The sequence below is a fragment of the Ctenocephalides felis genome, unplaced genomic scaffold (assembly GCF_003426905.1).
Source record: "Ctenocephalides felis isolate EL2017-DRISC unplaced genomic scaffold, ASM342690v1 CF-g0.4_SCAFFOLD_01886, whole genome shotgun sequence".
NCBI lineage: Eukaryota > Metazoa > Arthropoda > Insecta > Siphonaptera > Pulicidae > Ctenocephalides > Ctenocephalides felis.
In genome coordinates, this window is record NW_020538040.1 from 92,188,093 (window position 1) to 92,194,352 (window position 6,260).

Genomic DNA, 6,260 nt, shown 5'->3' on the forward strand with positions numbered 1-6,260 from the left:
GACTTATGTGAGAAGAGAAATTACAACAAACTGAAAGCCGAAACACAGGACCAGTAAACACGAAAGCAAAAGTTTGGAAAATAAAATAGGTAATAGTGGTCGTGGGAATGATCGACAAGGAAGGGAAAGGAAATCATTGATTTGTCGTGGTTCTCACACCATTGACCTGCCTTTGGGCGGACTACTATTTATTTATATTATTATTGAGACAACTGAAATGTACAGTATAAGTAATGACACATTGAAGTCGACCAGAAATGTTTTACCTCATTCCGCTGTCTATTTTGAGCAGATTCACAGACATTTATAAGGTGAGTCTAACTGATTAACCTTCATAAAACGTGCAAGTTGCAGTTACAAGTTTCTTAGTGAACAAAGTCAAACTCAATATATTAGGGTGGTCCTTAATATGGACATTTTCGAATGTTCTTGCTCCCAAGGGCTCAAATGGTTCCAAATCGATAAAAAACAATTCTTTGAAAGTTTTAGCTCTTAATATCGTCTTTTAGATAGAGCGCAATTCAATCAAGATTTTGTTTGGAAATAGCATGAAACAATTTTCAAAAATTTTACAGTGCGTCGAATTTTCAATAAAAAATGACACGAATTTTCACTTTCGTTTCATTTGTCGCTAAGTTATACCAGAAAAAATTTTTTTTTCAATCTTCAAATTTTTCCATACTAAGTGCTATGGAAATGCTATTTCCATACGAAGTTTGATTGAATTGTGCACTATCTAAATGTTAATATTAAGAGCTAAAACTTTCAGAGAATTGTTTTTTATTAATTTGGAACCATTTAAGCCCTTAAAAGCAAGGAAATTCAAAAATGTCCATATTAAAAACCACTCTAATATATCTTCTATATATATAAAAATAAGTCGGGTCTTCCTTCCTGACGAAATAACTCCAGAACGCACGAACCGATTTCGACAATTTTGCATTCGTTGGAAAGGTCTCGGGCTCCGCAAGGTTTATAGCTAAGAAAATTAGTTGTGCATGGCATCGTGCCTTAATGCAAGCTGCTGGAACTTCACGCACCGTAATTAAAAATACGAGTAATAAAAATAATCAATAACTGTTTTAAATAATTTCAAATAGATTATCTTCTATTATTACCTTAAGTCGGGTTTTCCTTCCTGACGAAATAACTCCAGAACGCACGAACCGATTTCGACAATTTTGCATTCGTTGGAAAGGTCTCGGGCTCCGCAAGGTCTATAGCTAAGAAAATTAGTTGTGCATGGCATCGTGCCTTAATGCAAGCTGCTGGAACTTCACGCACCGTAATTAAAAATTCGAGTAATAAAAATAATCAATAACTGTTCTAAATAATTTCAAATAGATTATCTTCTATATATAAAAATAAGTCGGGTTTTCCTTCCTGACTAAATAGCTCCAGAACGCACGAACCGATTTCGACAATTTTGCATTCGTTGCAAAGGTCTCGGGCTCCGCAAGGTTTATAGCTAAGAAAATTAGTTGTGCATGGCATCGTGCCTTAATGCAAGCTACTGGAACTTCACGCACCGTAATTAAAAATTCGAGTAATAAAAATAATCAATAACTGTTTTAAATAATTTCAAATAGATTATCTTCTATATACATAAAAATAAGTCGGGTTTTCCTTACTTATCAATAACTGTTTTAAATAATTTCAAATAGATTATCTTCTATATACATAAAAATAAGTCGGGTTTTCCTTCCTGACGAAATAACTCCAGAACGCACAAACCGATTTCGACAATTTTGCATTCGTTGGAAAGGTCTCGCAAAGCTCAGCAAGGTTTATAGCTAAGAAAATTAGTGGTGCATGGCATCGTGTCCTAATGCAAATTGCTGGAACTTCATGCACCGTAATTAAAAATTCGAGTAATAAAAATAATCAACAATTGTTTTAAATAATTTCAAATAGATTATCTACATATATCTACATATATATATAAAAATAAGTTGGGTTTTCCTTCCTGGCGATATAAATCCAGAACGCAAGAACCGATTTCGACAATTTTGCATTCGTTGGAAAAGTCTCGAGCTCCGCAAGGTTTATAGCTAAGAAAATAAGTGTGCATGGCATCGTGCCTTAATGCGAGATTGCAATTTCCAGTTCGCCTTACGTTCGCAATGACAACTAACAAGCCGCAAGGCCAATCGCTTAGTGTTTGCGGGATAAATTTCAAACAGATTATTTAGAAAATCATTATCTATCACATGGGCAGTTATACGTTGCCTGTTCACGAGTTGGAAAACCATCCGCTTTGTTTGTGTTAACGTCAGACCAAAAAACAAAAATGTGGTTTACCAAAGACCACTTCCATGAAACGGATAATTTGCCGATTTACTTTTATTCACTTAGAGAAGTTCAACTAAAAAACACTTCATTTTTGTAATCGAAATAAATTTATTACTGTTGTATAATAAAATCACATTTTTCCTTTTCAAATATAAAACAAACAAAAAATTTCTTCATCTTTCTCACGAAACCATCTGGTGGCGAAACGGAGTTCGTCGGGTTTGCTAGTATATATATATATATATATATATATATATATATATGATGAAAGTTTTGTCGACGTTGATACATATTTGTAAAATTTTTTGCAGCCCAACCGTCGAATTAAAAAAAGATTAAATAACAAAATTATTTATTCCATTATACGTTTTGACACTTGATGTGTGTCATCATTCAGTAAATTGACACACATCAAGTGTCGAAACGTATAATGAAATAAATAATTTTGTTATTTAATCTTTTTTTAATTCGACGGTTGGGCTGCAAAAAATTTTACAAATATATATATATATATATATATATATATATATATATATATATATATCATTCAACTGCTAATATTTCAAAATAGAATTTATAGTTCAAAATATTATACAGTTAGTATTTTAACCACGTTGAATAGCTTTAAATAATCAAATCGGTATAATAACTAGGAAGAATAAATTAAAACAAACAATTTCATATTTAATAACAAAAAACAAATGTTTGTCTCGGGTTGGCAAATCGTTTTTTTTTGCAAACGCATAAATTAATTTCCGAAAAGTAAAAAATGTTATGTTATTATAATATTCGAAGAACCGTTTTGTTATAATTTTTTTTATTGTATATCTTACGATTTTAGTTTCTAGTATAAATAAAATATATACATATATATTTGAAATATTTCATAGCTCACCGGAAATATGTCGACTTCTTTGCTTCGATATTTTCTTTGCTGGTTTCAAAATTAGTTCAACTTACTTTTCAGCCTGAAATTAAAAAAAAACTGAAGACACAAATTGATCAACTGAGAAGCAGCAACAATAAGATTATTTATGAAGTGATCCAAAGCATGAAGTTACTTAGATATGGTAATTTCGGGTAAGCAAGATCATAATTTTTTTAAAAGCATGAAGTACTGGATATGGTAATTTCTGGTAAGCAAGATTATAATTATTTCAAAACTATTGTAATATGCAATTATTTTCAACATATCTTATCTACCGTGTTTAAGGAAAAATTATGCACGTGCAGTTTTGTAATTTACATACATTGTTTTATTTTGTCGAAACACATTCCAATATGTTTATAATTATATATCAATATTGAAAATGGAACTTTTTTATACGAGAATGAATACAACTTAACATTTATATTTTATCGAAATTGGTAATGAAACCACACATTATACATATGTACATATATATATATATATATATATATATATATATATATATATATATATATATATACGAGGTGTGTTCAAAAAGTACCCGGAATTACTAATAATTAAATTTCGCGGGTCTGGAGTGTCTGATTGTCAAATTTTTTTTTTATTGTGTTGGTATACATGCCCCTAAAGTATGATGAAATTTTCAGCTATATTCACTGTTTACTCTGTCTGTGGTAGTCGCTAAGGTTCGACGTGTTTTTCTGAGCTCGGCGATTTTTACAATGGAAGAATTGAAAAGTCAAAGAACTTGTATTAAATTTTGCGTAAAAAATGAAATAAAGTGTTGCAAAGTGCAAAAATTCACCAGATATGGCTCCGTGTGACTTTTTCCTATCCCAAAGTTGAAGAGACCCATGAAAGGACGGCGGTTTTCCTCGATTGAAGAAAATCGCTGAGAGTGCTCAAGGACATATCAAAAAGTGAATATCAAGGGTGCTTCGAAAATTGGAAAAAACGCTGGCATAAGTGTATTATATCTGGGGGGGACTACTTTGAAGGGGACCACATTAATGTAGACGAATAAATAAATATTTTTTTGAAAAAACGAAAATTCCGGGTACTTTTTGAACAGACCTCGTATATATATATATATATATATATATATATATATATATATATATGTATATTGATATGAATTTGTCAGGAATCACGATTATTATCCTGTTATTAATTACGAAATAAACCTATAATCAGGGCCGGTCCTGCCTTGCATGCGATGCATGCAAAAAATGCGGGCGCAAGCTTTAGGGGGCGCCAAAACGAGTTTCGGAAATTAAATTTAAAATATAATATTTATATTTTTTTATATAAAATCTAGAATTATTTGTTTGAAATCTAGAATACTTAATAAATTGTAATAAATAATTTAACTTAACTAAGACACAAAAAGCATATTTATTTTGCAATGTGATATCAGTAGAAACAATTAACCGATTAATAATTCTGCAAATTAGTAAATAACAGCACTGTTTGTTGCTTAATCTACTTCAATTTTTATTCAATTTTTTCTTTGTTTGAAGTTACCGTGGAATCGAAAAAGAAATTATCTATTGTTTAATATCCCACAAGCGCAAACCTGCGAATGATTAAATTAATTATTGGGCATTATCGACGAAAAATTACGAGCTAATTTAGTTGAATCGGAACTTGTTAAAAAATATAAACAAATTATATAAAATGGGGGGTCAGAGCTTTGAAAATAACTTGTTTATCCGAAAAATTGAATTGTAACTTCTGCTTTTGTTGCAAATGTTTCGCATCTGTTGAACTTTGAATATTGAAGACATGCGTGGAACAAATATTAAAAATCGAAGCAGAATTTACTTTGGAACAAAAATCTTAAGGCTTGTTTTATACCTAGTGGTGTCCATACTCTAAATTTAATAATTATTAACTATACAGAAGTAATACATATCAAATAAATTTTTTTTTTCAAAATAGTTCAAGAAATGTGTAATATCTTTGCATTTTTTACTGATTTTTTAACAATATTTCTAAAATACATTAAAAATTTAACTTTTAAACAACAAGCTGATACTCTGGATATGACGGCTCTTGTGATATCAATAAGGAGAAGTTTACGACGCAATTTTGGATGTTGTAAACGATGAAAAATTAAATTAAATTGAAATTTAAAAAATCCAACATGAAATACGAGTGTTATGATTAAAAATTGAATGCTAGTTTTTTTAAATATTAATATTGGACATACGTTAAAAATAATTGAAAATTTCAAAATACTTGATTATAATCAACCCCCGAATCGCCTCAATTTTCTAAATAAATTTGAAATCAATATATTTTATACTCTTTTAGATTGAATCTAATTTTTTGTGCACTAAATTCAGAATAATTAAAAATTAATTTATTTATTTCACTTAATATTTTTGTTAAATTAAAGTTATAGAATTTAAGAAATGCATTTCAGAAATATTATTTATTATTTTGATATCAAGATCTTTATATCAAAATAATAAATACTATTTCTGAAATGCATTTCTTAAATTCTATAACTTTAATCTAACAAAAATATTAATTCTTTTGCTATGGTAGTCGAATATACGGTAGTTGAATATTACTTAAATGTGAAATTACGACATGGATTGTTTTATTTATTGATATCGATAATAATATTTTATACCCTTTTAGATTATATCTAATTTTTTGTGTAGGGTAGGGCGAGGCTAGTTGAGCATAGGGGCAAGTTGAGCAATCGAAGTATCTCGAAAACTATTCACCGTCCGTTTAGGCATTATATGGCGGAAAGATAGAGGTTTGGGAGAAATAAACATCCCGCGATCGCTAGTGGCCGCTGGACAAATCAGTGAGGCTCACGGCCGTTTTGTTTATTTTGAGACCAAAAAGTAAAAAAGTATTTCATCACGAGTTTTCGCCTGGTCTAGTTAAATGTTATTTATTTTTAATCAGGTAAATTTTATTCTTCCATATGATTATAGTACTTTTAATATGCACAGAGATTCTGGGTATAATTCTCACAGTTTTTTTATAAACTCACTTTTATTTTGAAATTACGAGT